The sequence below is a fragment of the Varroa destructor genome, unplaced genomic scaffold (assembly GCF_002443255.2).
Source record: "Varroa destructor unplaced genomic scaffold, Vdes_3.0 BEIS01000004.1, whole genome shotgun sequence".
In the NCBI taxonomy this organism is placed as follows: Eukaryota; Metazoa; Arthropoda; class Arachnida; order Mesostigmata; family Varroidae; genus Varroa; species Varroa destructor.
In genome coordinates, this window is record NW_019211457.1 from 45,068,970 (window position 1) to 45,087,243 (window position 18,274).

An 18,274-nucleotide genomic window follows, 5' to 3' on the forward strand; every position below is an offset into this window, starting at 1 on the left:
GAAATCTATAAATGTAATTTTTCTCGGTGATACGGACCTTTTCGAAGATAGCAAGCTTCCAAATGAATCCTCTTGCTATATAAGAGGAGATCATAACTGTAAGTTATAACCTCTAACCAAAGTTGCACAATGTGAAGTTTGGAAATTCCCACTATGTCACAGTTGACATTAATTGGTTTCTATATGTTGATGTTGTAAAAAGAATCATTTTACGGTCAATATAGTATCAATCGCATGAATTTTCCACGATTTATTGACGGCATAGCTTTTTTTCAATTCAATTTTACCAATGGCCTATTTGCCCCCTTAAATAAATGGCGGGAATCTAAACATATCTATTTATAATTAACTCGCACAGATGGACCTCGTATAGGCGGGAGAGAATCACGTGCTATTAGTGCGGATCAGCCGACGAACTTGCCAACGCGTGACCTTTCGGCTGGAACTTCGAAAAGTGTTTGTCTATTGGCCGATGTCACTCCTTGAAAGAATTTCCCAGCAACATCAGTATTGTCCTGTAGCAATATTTGTCTGATACGTCATGTCATTAGACTCTTTCAGCCCAAGTGAAGGAACCATATCTGAATTCTGCCCTCGATGGGTCTGTACAGGCCGTGTATTGTGCACACAGATGCGCTGAAAGAAGCTCAATCGTATTAGAAATTGACATAAGTTTGTCAGTGAAAAAATAGGTTGTGAGGTCAGCCATCTTGGAGCTAGCTAAAACAAACTCTACGGCTGAAAACAAATAGATGTTTTCTATCTGCTATTACTCTATAGCACTGTAGACAATTCTGTAGAATAATTTATCTTCTAACCACTTGTCTCTTAGATATCACTCTGTTGTACAATGAAGATCATTGACGGCTCGAGATATTTTAGAGAACAATGTCCGTCCATAGTGCAGCCGGAGAAAATAATTGAAAATTAGTGCAATTGAGAGGTGCGTGAAGCTCAGATAAGGCAGTATAGTGTTTACATGAATAATAAAACGTATATATGTTACTATATGTGCTGATGATGACGACACGCTGTTTCTGAAAAACTTAACCGGCAAAAAATCGCAAGATATTTTGCATCTATAATTAACAAGAAGTAGTGTATAGTAGACATCGGATAATTTTGCTATTTCCCTCTCAATTTTTTCTTCAGAAGAAAAAAATATGGAAGCATAAAGATGAAAGCGTTCCAGTCCTGCTCACATGTATCGAACTGAACGTTGAGCGTTTTTTGGCTATTAAAATACGATGACGATGGTGACTGTTATTGATATTGTCATTGTATGCAGAACACCTTTCGATAAATAATCATATAGATCGTGTATGTAAACATGCGGTTGTACAGAGAGAGGCATGCAAAAAATGAACCGTCGGGTCATTTGTTACATAATTAGATGGATAAAATAAAAAGAGTGATAATATAATAATTTGAAAATAAATACGTGTCTTCTGGTAAGAAGTTTACATTCAAGAACATTTTTTATCTTTAGAAGGCTAGGTCCTATGGATGTACCCGGTTTTGGGTACCCCTTAGATCAGTGATACAATTTTTCAAAAAGCTTACTCTAAAAATAGGATGAAATGTTATGATGGTTTCTGGAATTTTATTATGCAAAATTCGGATAGCTTAGCACGTCAGCGAACCGCTGGCAACTGTTTACCACTGTGCCACTGGCAAATAGTACTCTATCGATTTATAATTATTTAATTCAAGTAGTATCAGGTGCAGCGCATCGATGTGCACCATATGCGTTCCCTTTTTTTTTGTAACCCAGGCTCAGATAAGGAACCTTGAGCTGAGCTTTAGTGAGGAAGGCATCTAATCGTTAGATAAAAACTAACTAAGATGGCGTTCAAATAATATTAAGGCCGGCGCTAGCTATATCTAAATTTTGAAAGCCGGCAATACGATCCACTGAAGGAGTTCAGGTCAGTTGTCACGTGCAGGTCTCAATTTCGAAAATAATCAGTCTGTAGCCTATTGCACGCATTCATATAGTGCGTGGCGTTCTGCGCGCATCTGCAGACGCACCGATTCACCGCTGGAACGATTGCATTTTTCGAAATAGTGCCACCGAAAAATGAATGGACGCATATACATCGATCGGCAGTGTTATCCATCATATCGAGCATCTATTCGGATCTGTCGGCAACGCTCGGTACCGATCAATTCTAAACTTTCATCCCCGAGTAGTGCGGCCGCTGTCTCGATCTGATAGTTCTATAGCAGTATGGAAACACACAGTTGGAAAGGTGTCGGCAGCGGCCAGGGGATCATCGCTAGGTTTAGGGAAATTTGAAGGGTTGAAACTATTTGTAAACTCCGTGAGAACCCCACGCTATGGCGTTCTATGCTCGAGTAAACTTTGCCTTATAGACTCATTGGGCTTAGCGGCAGTGTTGGTCGTTCAGCGCAATCATATGCAAATAGACCCAGCTCACAGCTTTCTCTTCTTGTCTCTTTCTCTCGTTTTCTCTGTCGCAGCTGTCGAGGAGGCTATACGCCCTGAAGTGGCAAATGCGTGTCAAATCGAAGGAGAGTGGCGTACCACAATAGCACCGCTGCTGACTGGCCCCATTGAAGGCATTATGCATGCGTATGCACGTATGTGTCTCGAAGGCCTCGTTGTACTCTCACAGTCCTGATCCACTCTTGTTTTGACCTCTCGCTTATAAGCTATTTGAGCTGGGTGGACTTCGCTAGATTTGCGATAAGAAAAAGACTGCTGGCCGCCCTGTATGCTTACAGCGACACCTGGTTACAAACACACCTTGCCACCCGAACGAAACATACGATCAGCATAAGTTGCTGGAACGACCAGCAGTTTGTTCCAATAGTTTCCACAGAAGCGGCTAAAGAGTGCAAAGTTTTGAAATGGGCCGAACTATAGAGAATGCCTGAATCGAACCTGCAACGTGAAGTTGCATTGACTCAGACCGAACGTTAGGCCTAAATATGCCACGCAACGGCTTCGAGTGTTTCTATACGGAGCTGGTTAAATCTTAATTGCAACTATTCCGCAGAATTTAAACGAGGTCTGTTGCAGTCTCAGAGACGGCTGCCGTGAGCATGACACAAAGAGTTACAATTCGCTTGGTCCAATGGCTACTTTCGTATGGCAAACATGCAGCTCACTCTGTCCAAGACTGAATCAGAGTCCGAATCAGTCAATGACACATGTGTATCACGGTGTGTGATACAACGGATCACAAAAAAAAGAGCTCTAACGAGTCGGTATATATATTGCGCCTCGCTAATAATCTGTACTTCATTTTTAAGGAAAAACAAAACATCAAGCTTGAGATACATCTACATCTAATCCTATTCTTTAAAGCGAAAATTTCAAGTAAGGCTATTTTCAATGGCTCCGCTTTCTATTGTAATTCCCGTTTTTCACAAACGCACCCGACTCACAATCATCTAGGTACACTGAATTGACGTTAGTTCCATTAGTGGCATCTGTTTCGGATCAAGACATTAGTAGGTAAAATCATAGTTTTATGGCATTACTCGGCGGACCGACAAGTCGTGACTTTTAGTTATACTTGGTGCCACATCCAGCGCTATAGAGAAGACTGTTGCTGAAGCTTTCAGTTAGTAAGAACTCGGGCATACGTACACATACACGCAAAGACTGGCGATGACGCAATTTCTTTTTTGCCAGTTCATGCTCCGCAATTATGCCAGGCTGCCTATTCGTCTTTGGGCGATTGCATTCGAAAATTGAAAATTAGTTAACATAGTTAGGGAAAAAACAGTGACTCGTCGACCGGTGAGCTTAAAAAGGGTGCGAACGTCGACGTTCAAAAGCTTGCGCCACGTAATGGCCAAACCATGGACCATATCGGCATTGTCACAAATATTATAATAGAAGTTACCGTTTTTTTGTTGCTTTACAATGCCTGCTTAAAGGAAATTTTCATTGGGTTGTTAGCGACGCGATGGACAGATTTGGAGTTGGACCAAGTCTACTTTGACAGACATTCGAATGTCTCAGGAGCACGTTGGAATAAATAAAAAGCCCGAAAGAAAATCACGGTCACAATGCTAACGGCAAATCAAAATCGGCTCATTTTTTTTTTATCTCAATAAAACGCGACAACGCGGTAAATAGAAATAATGATCTGCCCTGAACAACATTCAATTCGATGACGCGACAATTCTAGACGGACAAAGATACACAGGAACTGAGATACAAACACGTGTATTCGGTACACAAAGCAGCGGTACGTGACCCAAATTTTTATAGACGCGTCGCATCGTTCTCTAGCAACTCCTAAGCTGGACTAATAACACAGATTTTGTCTACGCACGCTTTATCGCTCAACCGGACATGGCGTTCAGTGTTTGCTACTTCGAGTATAAAACGCTGGGCGGGCTAACACCGTGTCAAGCATGTGTGAAAAAGCAGCCACAATCGACCTTCTCCTGATCGCAAATAGGACCCTAGGCCCATTGCACAAAGCAGATGACAACTAGGTGCAAATATGTACACTCTCAATATGGTTACTCGAAACGCTTACCCTAAGATCCTTTGATCCACCAGTGCCTCTTTTGCTTAAGTTGAGTATAGGTGGCTCTTGATACGGTTAAAGGTATTAGCTACATCGCACCGCCCGCTATACACGCCAAGAATGCGTATCATCGAAATATAGATACGCAACTACGCTCGTCTCCTCGCAGCGCCATCTACCGGGCTGGCACGGAGTCTATGTGATGGTAATCGGATTGTAAACGCATTTACTTTTGTTGGCTATAGAAAATCTTGCCCCAACATTAGGTACACATGAACTAGTAGTAGCACGTCTATGGTAGCTGCTCATTCTATTACATTTACTTATTTATTGGCTAGGCCAACAATTCTACAGCTTTCAGATGGCTAGGTGTTCGTTCTACTGCCAGAGTAAGTGTTGCCACCGTCACGGATCACTACGATTCTAATTAGTCACTATATTTGTTTGGTGTCTAATTGCTTTTTGGCCGAAAGACCTCTGTCCCTGGATAATAAACACCCCCACCCCCTGAATTCCGTCGGCTGGTAGAAGTTCTGCCTCACTCGGAACACAACGTACCACATCGACAACGTATGTGGTACCACATACCACAGTGTTTCGTCAATCCGGACCACAGTCTTCATAAACAATTGTGGCGCCTGAGCGAATCAATTACAAAAACTCGATTGATGGAAGGGGGCCTCGGAAACGCTAGGTAGTCGATCTCCTGGCCACGACTTGTCAAAATTCTCTCGAAGCGCGATCTGCACTTCCTTCCAACGGAAAAAATCCATGTTTAATTGAATGGCGTGATCTTTGATTTTTTCGAAGTCGAAGTTACAATTTGAATGAGGATTTTGTCCTTTCCCCTTTTTTTGTTATCTGTAAAAGTTTGATCGATTACGGTGTTAAGGACCGGGGGTGGGCATAATAATGAAGTTGTTGAGTTAACTTTTGATGCTAAAGAATTTTGATTATTTTTAGCAGTTCTAGTTCTCGTTAACATAATATAAAATAAATGATATAATTAGCCCCGCGTTTATATTTGCTAGGCGTTAGTATCATTCAGTTTGCTTTGGTAATGATATATTTAAAGTTTCTGTTCATCGCGGCGCAGTTGCAACGCGGCGTAGACGTCCGTTGCAAGAACTATGGGAAATTTGCGTGCTTTAGCGATAAAAGCGACAAGCGCGGATCAGGCGCGTGGCGCGCGTTCAAGTTAAACAGACAAAAAAAGAGAAAAAAATAGAACAAACTAGATTGGAAAACAAAAAGTGGCTGTTTGTCTGCTCGATCTTGGTTAATAGTTCTTGTCAACGTCGATTTAGATTGGTTACTATAGCGATGAAGTATGTTCATGGGCTTTTTGTCTACAATATGCCGCTCTGAGCGTCGTACATTTGAAAACTGAATCGAACGGTAATAGGTGAGACCTATGATCTAATTGTCATTAGCGGATTCGCAGATCGAGGAAAATTATTGTATTTATACGTGGATCAGGAAATCGCGCACATACCATATCGGCAAGCCACCTGTCAATAAACCCAGTCAAGGACATACCGCATCCGACAGATCTACCGTTTAACTCTAACAAAAGTCTTAAACTAACATAAACGTAATTCTTTTCGGTACTATTGTTTGACGTTGAAAGCATGAAAAGTGACATAGCCGATTTTAACTTTTCGAACACCTTTCATAGGCTTTGTTCTTCCGTTATCAATCGAAATATACGTCGTGATTATCTATGAGCCTCCGCCGTTTCGATGATAGCCCATTTATCTCGCTGGCGTAGGACTTTCGGCTACGCGAGCTGAGAAAGTTTTGAAAGGCGATCTTCACACCTTTGAATAATTGCTTTTTCTTCAAGAGTTATCGAAATTTTGGAAAAAGTAGAAAAAGTGGTAATCTGCAGGAACAATATTTGGCGAGTACAATAGATGACAGGGAGGCTCCTTCATTTTCGTAGGATCGAGCGCTCTTGTGCGAAAGTAAAGGTGTAACACTGTTCACAGTAATGGCTGCCTTTTCGTCATCTCCTCTAATTTTCGACAATGTACTTTACCCGCAACCGATGGACCAGAACTGAGGAAGCTGTAGTAGGTTATACCTACGTCGTATTGCTAAACAGGCAACAAAGGCTGTGGCTGCACGTTTGCATTAAGGTGACGTCTCGTCAATTCAGTCATTTCCACCAACCGATGTGACAATTTACGATTATCATCAAGGGTTCATTTTTCATCACAAGTTACGATTCGGTATAAGAATAAGTCACTGTAGTGGCATGAGAGCAAAGAGAGGCGAGGGTCTCGTTCTTTCTGTCTTTGACGTTCTCAGATCAGGCTCACTCGCTGTACCTATTTGTCGAATTGTTTATTTGACCGGGCTCAACGAGTTTACGAGCTTTACATGCCTCAATTCTGGGTGCTAACACCCGTACGCCATAAGTTATCTCAGCTTGCACTACACTTTTTAGCTCCTCTTTGCTTTGAATCGATAGGTCGCCCTGTTTCCAGTAGAAACGTATATGGCGAGCTGCCCTCGTCGCTGCAGCTCTAACATAGAACTCATATTCGTTACCCGCTTGAATTTCCCGATTTTCCGTAACTAAGTATAACTTGCCTGCCGGAAATCCGAGTGACGACTCTCGACTCAACGGTCTTCTGAAGTTCAAAAAGTACAGCTATTTCTAACAAAACAGGTCTAGCGAAGCGTTGTATCGTTAGAAAATAGCACCATATTAGCGTACCGGATTAATATTTGTCGCGCTTCAGACTGAACGACCGAATAAATTATACACTGGCAATATAATTAAAAGGTCTCGCAAAGTGAAGCAATATGCGACTTGCCCCCTCTGTATAACTACAGTTTGATTCTAGTATAATTTTATTCTGCTGGTTACATACTTAGTAACTGAGTTTGTCTGAAGTGGACGAAGTGTCATTCATATCAATATACGGAGTCTATACGGAATCTTCAAAATACGTTAACGAAACGCAGCCACGTGCCCCGTTTCCATTATGAGTTGTTATGACTTTGCTATTAGTACACGCCATTGGATTTCCGTCGCATTTGATCTGATTTAGCCATTCGTTCCGATGACGATGACCTTCGCGGCTCGTAGAAACAGTACGTAACTATTGTTCGTTCTATTGATTTTTTCTGCCACTCCCAATCTATCCCATGTTCCTCAGTCTTGTAACACTTCATTTAATTGTCGAATACATGAAAAATGTACTTTTTCTATCCCAGATAAGTTTCGTAAAACATACTGCCCCTGTATCTGGAACACGTACAGGCGATTTACAATGAGCAATTTAACTAAACAGTAACACACGCGGCTCACCGCCGTCGTCAATAGCGCCGTTATAACACCGCCCTATTAGACTGTCTCAGAACAACTATATTTAACCAGCTATATTGTTTGTCAAGCACCGACGACGATCAATGGCCGTGTCATGCCGGCGTCGTACTGGAATGACGCATAGCACAGAGGTATACGACGTGCATGCCTTATGACCGTACAGATAATTACAGTATTAATTGCGCTAATTTTCTGCGTCGCGATAAATGGAGAAGAACGAAGACAAAACAGAAAAGCCAAATATAACAACAAAATCTATCGCAATTAATGGCACTGTTCTGCGCTACCTGGCCATAAATATCTTTCAGGTACGCACGCACGCACGTACGCACGCACGCACGCACGCACGCAGTGTGATATGTTTTCTCGCCGTACATACAAAAGTGGTCAGCTGACAACCGCAGCAGAGAAAGGTTACAATAACTCGTGCCGTAGGGAAGCAGCTATGAAGCTTAAAATAGCTCTCCAATGTCGCTGCAGGTCGTATTTGTCGCTTTACGTTGTTCCACATGAGAACATGGCTTAAACTTGATTAAATGTTGGGCAAGTATAGCTCTCAAAGTTTGTCGAGCATATGGTTCGTGCCATTTGCCAGGCTCAAGGGGCTCCAACCCCAATCGATCTATTCACCGTTGCTCTTAATAGCGAAAAACTTAGAAGAATACAGGTCGATATGTCAGCTATATTCCAATACTAGAGAGAGCATACGGAAGCATTTGGAACAGTCTACGTCTATAGGAGTCCCGTATCTGTTGAACCGGCTTGGCCTTTTCCGCCCGTCGTCACTCATCGCACCCGAGGCGAATATTTGCTTCCATTGTGATCTTTAGTCGGTTAATACATAGATCAAATAGCATTTTGCAATGAATACGTTAATGATGCTTGTCAACTACGAAATAATAGAATAAAGACAGATATAACTTGTTTGAGCGCTGGATCATGGGTGCGACCCAATGCCATCGAAAGGAAAATTAGGTAAACAGTATCCTCTAATTAAGCCGATTCATGTTGGTCTTATTCTAACAAAAATCTGTTTGGTATATCTCAAAACAATGACTATTTTCCGCATCCAGCGTCCAAATTAGTAGCGAGTTTCGCTATTGCGTCGCCATGAACTAAAGTTTTGTTAATGCCGATCATATCTGTGCATAGCGTATTCACTGGCCTATTAAGGGGGACAGGTGGTAGCACCCCGCACCGGTAGCACCATAAACCTGCGAAGGTTAAACCTTAGATGGTATGCCTCTTCAAACAGTATGCGTAATGCTTGCTTATTTTATTACATCTGCTGTTCAGTACTGGTGAGGATCGAACCTACCACAGGAAGCGATAGAAGAGGTCACTGTTAAAATGAGCAGTGTCCTATCGTATCTTCCATCTGACATTCCGGATCCGTAAAGTTATCACATACCAACGGATGCATCGACAGCTCTATTAACAGAGTTCGGAGCTTTGCTTTATAAAGCTACAGGGATTGTTCGAATCAGAGTTTTGGGCTTGAGTTACACTTTTAAAACTAATGTCAGATACAGTAAAAAAAATCAGCCAGCCAACTTCGAGTGCACATAGATACGTTGAAAGGAATACGATAAATATTTATTATATGAATCCTACGGAAGCTTGGTCTTCTTGACCTAATCAGTCATGTTGGCCCCAAGCAAAACTCCCGTACGAGAAGCCGGGAATCAGAGGTTTCGCCAGATTTTGAATCATGAACAAAATGGTTCCTGTTCTAAAACAGGCGTTTTTATGGTATTGACGTTGGTAGAAGGCATGACAAACAAAAAAGGAAAGAGATATTTGTTTAGCACTTTTCGTAATGAAAAGGCCACTGGAGTGGTTGCTTTCGAACCGTGTACCGACAGCTGAAGTCATCGATCAGGATCAGTAATCCGTTCGACCACAGGGTTATCCCAGTTACCACTATTAACGAACTAAACACTTACATTCAATTAGTTGAAGCTGTGGTTTTAGTAAGGGAGTGCCTTCCTGAATAAGCGTTCGCAAAGATGTCTGGTACAAATAAATTAGTTTATCTTTTTCAGCCGTCTCGTACCGTTAAAAGGGGTCAGATAACAGAAACAGATCCATAACTAGAGAAGAGACAGCTGACAGCAAAGATAAACCAAGAAATATTAAACATGACAACAAGAACAAATAACAAAAATTGATAAGAGTCAGAGAAAAACAAAGATTAGTTAATAATATAAGAACAGTCAAATAATATGAAAGATAAATAGACTATAAGCAGAGAGATATGTATGGAAAGGTCGCATTTCTACATTGTCTCGTACGCGATAAAAAGTTACGCAGTGAAAGAACTTAAATTAGAAGACGCTAGAGTAAAACATCTATCGATTGTCACCGGTATCATATAGAGATCGGCCTCTTCATTATCACATAGGACCACTGCGACGCTATTGAAACATGGGCAAAAAAATTTCATTGCAAGATCTTTGCCTATGCATAACTCTATGTTATATATAATTATACAATAATAATAATAGAAAATAATTAATTTAATTACTTTTCTCGTTAAACCCTTCCATGTCCTCTCAAGCCGGCCCTTCTTAAAGGTTTTATTCCGTTACCGGCTATTGCATTAACGCCACTGGCACACATCTGCTCATTACAGGAAATTACCTCGAGTATATATACATAAGCATATATATATATATTGTATATGTGCATTTTGTATCCTTCGTTGGTGATGTCATTAAATATGATCTTCACTAAATACGATATGCATCAAGGTGACTAGTAGATATTTTTTTGCTGTTTTCAGCTGCCTCGCTCGTCTTTGCTCTCATTTATCATAGTCGCAACGTGTTCCAGAATTTCTGATAATATCTGGCCAGATTCTTTGAGTCCGGTTGTCTCATAGTGTGTGCATGTCATACAGCCACCGACGACCGCCATCCAAACCCGCTATACGGCTATATAACTGTACAGAAACAGTGGCAAAAACCAGGAGCGACCGCTGCTAGACTTTCGATCGGCAGCGGACTAGTACTATTGAAGTAACAACCCTCGTTTGCCTGCTATGTCAGAGAAATCAAGGAGCAAATATGGTGGTTAGATAATAATTTATCACAATTATGGAGAATGATCAAGTAACTGGATAGAAACGTACCTGCGCAGGCCGACAGATCAATAGATAGGCGCACACACACATCTACAAACATACTGGTTGGTAACGTATAGGACATAAAAAGCACAAAAATGTATCGCCGTTGTTTTGTTCATTTGGCCGACACGAACGACAGGCACAAGAAGGCTAATTTCAACTCTGGTGTCGATTGTATTGCGTAAGCAACAAGCATGGGCAATTTTCAGTTATGGTATCAGCCCTTCGCCGATAACAGATTTAAATAGAGTAGAGCTCGAAGTAATAACCATTATGCATATTGGCTTGTCGAAAAAGTATTGGCCATTTTTCTAGCTGGATGGCTTTAAACTCAGATACGGCAGGAACCAGGTCGGTTTGCATAGATGTCATTTGAAGGCTGAGATCCGACAGTAGCACATGTGTCCTTTTGTTCAGGCTTAAAGTACAGCGTTTGGAAGATGAGTGAAAATTAACCATAGTTTACATTTTCGATGCGATATACGCCCGAGTGCTGCTCAAGCTCAAAGACGCTTTCATTGTGGGAGTTATGACGTCGAAGATGCTCTCCGTAGTGGCCAACCAATTACGGAAAAGTTGTTGCGGAAGTTGAGCGAGACAGCCTCATAAATAGCCACGGCAATAAAAAAAAAAAAGTATATAATTTGGATGCCACACAAATTGATGCAAAAATATTTTTTTTTTCGATCGTTCTACCACCGTCTAAAACGCAAGCCAATCAAGCCACTTCTAAAGCCGTTAATCACGAATAACGATAAACACAATGTTGTGCAAATAAAACGATTATGTTCCACAGTTTGTGGCCAAGCTCAGACCGATGCCTGTGTTTTGTAGGACTGAGAGGGATCGTGCATTATAGGTTTCATATGCCTGGCGAAACAACTGCTTCGAACCTCTACTGTCAATCGCTAGCAAGATCGCAGTAAGCCAGTGAAAAAGTCGACTGAAAATTGCAAACAGAAAAGGCGTGGTCTTTACTACGGTAACGCCAGATTACGTCAATTTTTTCTTACAAAAATCTGATACTATATTGTAGTGCATCCGCTGTATAAGCAGGCTACTGTGCCATCAGACTTTCACCTCTTTTGGTCTTTGCAGAACTCCCTTAATGGTGTCAATTGTTTCAATGAGGAGATTCAAAGACCATTTGTTATAATTTTTCAGCCCAAAGGCACAAAAGGTCTACAGTGATAGAATTATGGTGTTACCCGAAAAATGGTCGAGGGTCCTCGACTAAATGGCGCATACTTAGCTTATGAATATTATTTTAAAAAACAATAGCAAATATTTGCTTAAGTTTGCCTGAAATACGGTTAAGTACTTCACTAAATACAGTCAATTATTTCTCGATAACCATCCGTAAATATGGTCCTACTTTGAAATTTCAAGGCAATCTTTGAGGTTGTGATGGGACTTCGTAAAACAGTCGATTGAGGCGCTGATATTCATTTTACCGTTAAAAATAGGAATTTATGAAAAAAGTAATTTTGGAGACACACGGCAAGCAATATGTGATTGTATGAGCAGTACTACCATAATTACGAAGAAAGGGGCACGCCCGTACATAGCTAACTGATGCCGGTTTAAGTTCAATAAGTAAGCGTAACAATAAGTCGAATAATAAATAAACACGATTACTTCGAAACAAAATAGCCTCAGTATACTTTTTGCTACACTTTGGGCTTTGAAAGTATTTTAACCGAAATGGAAAAGTCGTCAATTGTTTGCTATATCTGTCGATTTCATAATAACTACCCCAAATCGTGACCGTTAACCGTAGTGCAGGCTTAATCCGAATGAGAATAAAAAAAAAGGCAGACCTTTGAAAATTTCAGGTAATTCCGAGCCCACCTCACTGTGAGATTTACCAAATCGTATTTATGTTGTAAAGGTAGGGGTTCAGCTCATTTCGATTCCTCTTTACTGGCCTGTCTGAAGAGGAAAATTAAAGATTATTCAAGTTTAGTTTTTCTCTTAGGAAGGTAAATTTGTCCACGTCTGCTAAAATCCTTTTTACTTCTCTACGTTTCTGTCAGTAGGAATTCCTTCTGCTAGGATAGTCTTTATCAATTAGAGGGAAAACAATATATATAACAGTGCATCGCATTCTCTCTTATATCAAGGGGGTGTATACTTGGCGATCGGTAATGCGCGTACTTATTATGGTATCAATAAACAGCCTAATCGAAAGACTGACTGATGTTCGAATGATGCCAAGATACTCGACTATACCAAAAAATGTATTCCGTTATCGTCCTTCACAACCGAAGTTAGTTTCAGCATCTGACGGGCTTCATTGGCGTCTCGTTGGCGGGCCATAAAAAAGTTTGACCTTAGCCTTACGAAAACGTTTTCAAATATCAGACAGTAATAAAAAGTCCTTGAGTTGTTCTGCAAAGCTAGAAATGCGGATCAACTGACATAAAGCAAATATTAAGGGAGAGGGCAGACTTTTCTAAAGGGGAAATGCTTACTGATTCATTAATCTCTATTACCCCTTCAAAAACTGAACTTGAACCTTAAAACGTTCGGTATATAGACACACGTATGTACAAATTTTGAAATTTCTTCATGTGCCCTCGCGACACGTAACGAACCACATTTGCGATAATAATAATAATATGTTCATGATACTTTCTACGATCGTGTTGCTGAAGGCAAATTTATCGAAATCGAAGGCGTAGAACTTCAGAGACCATACTTCGTAAATTTTCAAGAGTTGAAGTAATAATTCCAATCTGATTAAACAAAATCATAGTTCTGCTAAGATGATTCGGCCGCGTTTGGGTACAGCGTTTGCCATTTACTCCTTTCACAAGGTACCTTCACAAAGGGAGGATATTTTTTGTGCGTTAAGCTCGTGCAAACTATAGGAACCAAAACTCTTTATGATTTAAGTTTTTCGTTCGGTATCACCGTTAGACATTTCATCAGACAAATGAACAAGAACGAGGGAAAGGAGACAAATGAACCTAAAATATTCATTTACGACGAGAGGTGAACTTCTAAAATAATGAAACACGTTATCTCTATTTCGCTACAACGTACTACACTTACGTACCTTGTCCGTAAATAAATATCATTTTTACGTTACAACGGTTGAAGACTGGCCAGTGGGGACATATGACGTGCACTGGCACCAAATCAGATGAGAGACGCCGGCCATAGTGAAACGTTGTGTTTTATACAAGACTCCCAAAGCACGCAAACATCGGAAGAAGTACTAGAAACATTGATCGTGACTATAGGTTTTGTTCGTATCTTAGACAAAACCCATATCTATGAGCCAGGCTGTTTTCAAAATAGAAGGATGGCTTTAGTTTTCTAGTGGCAGCTGGTGAAGATTCTCAAATGTTTTTAGTGACTAGTGAGGCACACGAGATGATCCCCTCGAATAGTTTCAACTGTATACGTGCATCTCGACTGAAACCTGACGTTTGTGCGGTTTTACATTTGGTACTAAAACTCAGAGACGGTGCTTTAGAAGCCTGTCTCTTACCAACATGAAACGCGATGTGTCTATATCTGGATTCGAACCTAAATCCCTATTGTTTATTATTACATCATGCAAACACATTACCCATTGCGCCGTCACGGTGACAATCCTAGTAACATCAGGTGTTTATCGGGTATCGCCGTCGTTTAGGATTTGTTTCATTTTGGATGTTGGAGAACAACGAATTTTACCGACAGATATTAAAAGTTTTAACTGTTTACCCATACCATTTTTATTCAATAAATCACTTTTCTAGTATAATGACTAGTTACTTAGTATCATGGTCAGGTAGTCATGCTAAGTCAGGGTAAATAATTAGTTTCAAAACTAAATTTTTGCTGTTAATAAACGAAGAACTAGAATGATCATGGTTAATTAGATTGTCTGTGGCTCTATTTGTCACGGCAAAAACTCACTAATATCCTATGTAGATAATACAATTTTTAAGTATGAATCCCTTAGTGATGCATATATTTCCAACCGTAATCTCTTATTTCAAGAAACGCATAATCTTTCGAGTGCTTAAATATAAAAACTCGTCCAAAATAAAGTCAATACCGGCTTTTTTATTGTAAAAAGTTTAAGTTTACACAAATTCTCCATCTGAGCGTTGTTATTCGCGTATAACTTCAGCTGGCATGTTGGTAGCAGTCTGTGCCTTGCGTCCGCTGCACGTTATCCGTGGCAGCACGTTATTCGTGCGTTTATCTGTATTTATTTCCCGTACGTCGTACTGCTGAGCACCGATAGCTACCGTCAAAGTAGCGTCACCAGCTTCCGCTGACGGTAACTGGGCCTAATCATTTTTTTGTTATGTATATACACATATATATATATGGCTGCTACAAGCGAATCCGCTAAACTTTGAAATTGGGTAACTTTTGAACTACGCGTTGCTAGCAGACGAAATTTGGCTGGTAAATACTCCGATTTCCTAGAAAGTTGTGAGTGAAAACTGGATTTACTCCAGAAGAAGTTTGGAAGGAAATTCTTTTTTGAAAATGAATGCTCAGTGGTTAAGTTTTTGTTTTTAAAAAACCACAGCACTGCGAAAATTCATTAAAAGTTGGTGAAAACTTTAGGCCAATGTGGTTTTGAGAAACGTTTGAGAAACATATCTAAGTGTTAAAGGTTGTTTAAACGGTGGCCAGATGTTGAAACTGAAGGACAAAAGTGGATTGTCACTATCGAGGAAACTTTTCATAAAAGCAGAGCGTCGAGCTTAAGGGTTCTGTCGGCCAAAGCTAGCACTTCACATGTAACGTGTTACAGAATTACAACCCAAGTACTGGAAATGAAAAAAAAAAAAAGTAAAATTGGGTCCCTTGTGAATTGACTTCAAACCTATTGGAAATTCGTGTGGAGTATTCCATGAGCAATTTTCAAAATTCGCGCCAATCGACAATGTATCTTGAGCATGCAGTGGCCTGAGACGGAGCCTGGTCCAGTTTTTGCCGCCAGCTAAAATGGGACCAGACAGGAAAATGGCATCGCTTTGAACAGAAATCGAGGTCGACTGTTGTGTCGACTAGGTTCAGACATAAAATGGTACTTGCAAAGGACTTCAGGAACATTTGCTACTACGAGATACATTCTGAAGATGACACAAAGATCGCTGTTATCTCGAATTTCTCAAGAGACTCATGGACCGTTGGCACGACAATTGAGTGCGCGCAGCCTGCTTATTTGTGATGCCCGATCTCATCGTCATATCTCAACTATATTCTAGACTGAGTAAAAAATACAACGTTTATTCTCCCGATCTAAGTTATAAATTATAGGGCTTATCATGTCCTAAAATAGGCGACTGGTACGTTGACATAGAGCACTATCAATTTACTTTAAAAAACCACAGGTAGAAAAATGACATATGGGAACGCAAATGGTAGGTATAAGGCTCGCCAGAAGTTGCCAGGACGTTGAGGATAAGCGTTATTACAGAATCACAACATAAAAAAAGCCATCATTTTAGCTAAACTAGTTCAGAAGTTATACACTATTAAAAGCCGACAGATTCGCTTGCAACAATCTAATATATATATAAATCATTTGCGAAAATCCTGAGCGTCGCTGAGACTTTTTTTTGTTCATAAATTTCAGTCACCCGGACAAAACGGCAAAAATTTAGTCATCCTCGATTTACGTGAACGTCGTAAATCAAAACACTGAAACTTTGGATTTTGCCGTGATTAATTCCTTTTCAGGGAGTTCTATAGGTGTAATTTAATGAATTCCGTAGAAACCGGGAACTAAAATAAATATACTACCTTAGGTATATTTATATTGATCATTGAGCAGCTCGCGTACGCGCTATTTAATATACATTTGCTTGCTATGCGACCTAGTCAAACTAGGCACGGGCCTTTGACAGTTTCGTTTTATCAAAGCATTGTTCAACAGGAATATTCTAAAATATGAAAATGTCTTAATCCTTAGATTTTATAATATAAAGCTACTTTTTTCGTCACTAAATTGTTAGTGAGTAAATACAGACGGTTATAGCATACTTATTATGTATCGCATATAAGCACATTGTTTTTATGCAGTAGTATCGTCAATAGCAGCTATCAAAGCGTTCGTGGGTACCGTCTTCGGTTTGCTAAATAAAACTCGCCAAAAATAGTGATGTAATTCGAAAATCTATTATAAAATCTAATGGTTGCATTATCTCTGGCTATGACAGCGTATTGATTGTCCTAGTCCTAATATGTTAAAGTTAGAACAACATGGGGGTCTACCATACCCAGTCGTTACGGGATGCCGGTCGGCGTGCACCCAGTTGTCTTTAATTAATACCGCGCATGAATCAAGCTTGATGGCAGTACAGTTATTTCACTATTTCAACCGATGTTAAATGAACTATATCTTACCGAAACGAATTTCGCGTCTTTACCCAGTAAATTTCGAGAAAGCCTATACGCACCCGCTGTAGACTGTTTACGCAGGGTTAAAAAAAGATCTTCAATTGAGCACAAGGTTTGACAAGGAATACGTGACGTGATATTTATTGTCAGCGTAAAGAAGTTTTGAAACAGCAAAAAAAGGACATGGGTATCCTTTTCACTTAATAACCTCACTTAATAGGATTCGATTCAGTCTGGATCCAATTGGCGTTGCAGTCTGATACGCTAAGTAGCAAACACAGTATAGGTATGTGTGAACACATCACGATGCTTGATTGCTGAGCCGCTGACAGCCTGCGTTCGGCTTGAACGGATGACTCTTGAACTCCTCAGAGTAGTTCATGCTGATGCACCCACAAGTATCCTAGCGACATCAGTTTGGTAGTACATTGGCGACACTTACCGCGCGTATGATCGACTCATTGGTAAACAAACACCTTATAGTTTCCTCCAGCGTTGAGCGGTGCCACGACGCTTGTTGATTTTTCCCATCGCAGAGCATCGAGCATGGCGTAGCGCGGGCGTCCGGATCGACCAGTGTATTACTACCCATTCTGAATTTCTTTAGCCATTCATCTCTTATTTAGCTATGGCGGCAGGAGACCTGGGAGATCGGCTCAACGACCACCGATCGGCGGCCAATCGTGAATTGGAACAGTACAAAATGCCGTAACGGAATATATTGCTAGGAAGCGAGTAGATTTACTGCTTATTTCTTCTGCGTCTCTCATCACCATACAAAGCACAATAGTATTGCCAGCAGACAATGTCGTTCTTGTCCGGTTTTAGCTCGTCAAGTGTGTTAGCCTCGTAATGCGAAGACAGCAGCGACGATAACTATGAGACACGGACGGTCCCAACTGTGGCCAAACCCCTGGGCGCACAAGGCACATG

The 18,274-nt window shown here is 40.6% G+C and overlaps 1 protein-coding gene across 1 annotated transcript in view; it reads left to right on the forward strand.

The window, feature by feature from the left end:
• LOC111249211 (uncharacterized) overlaps positions 1 to 18,274 on the forward strand; it is a 66,890-nt gene that overhangs the window by 44,378 nt on the left and 4,238 nt on the right. The window lies entirely within an intron of this gene.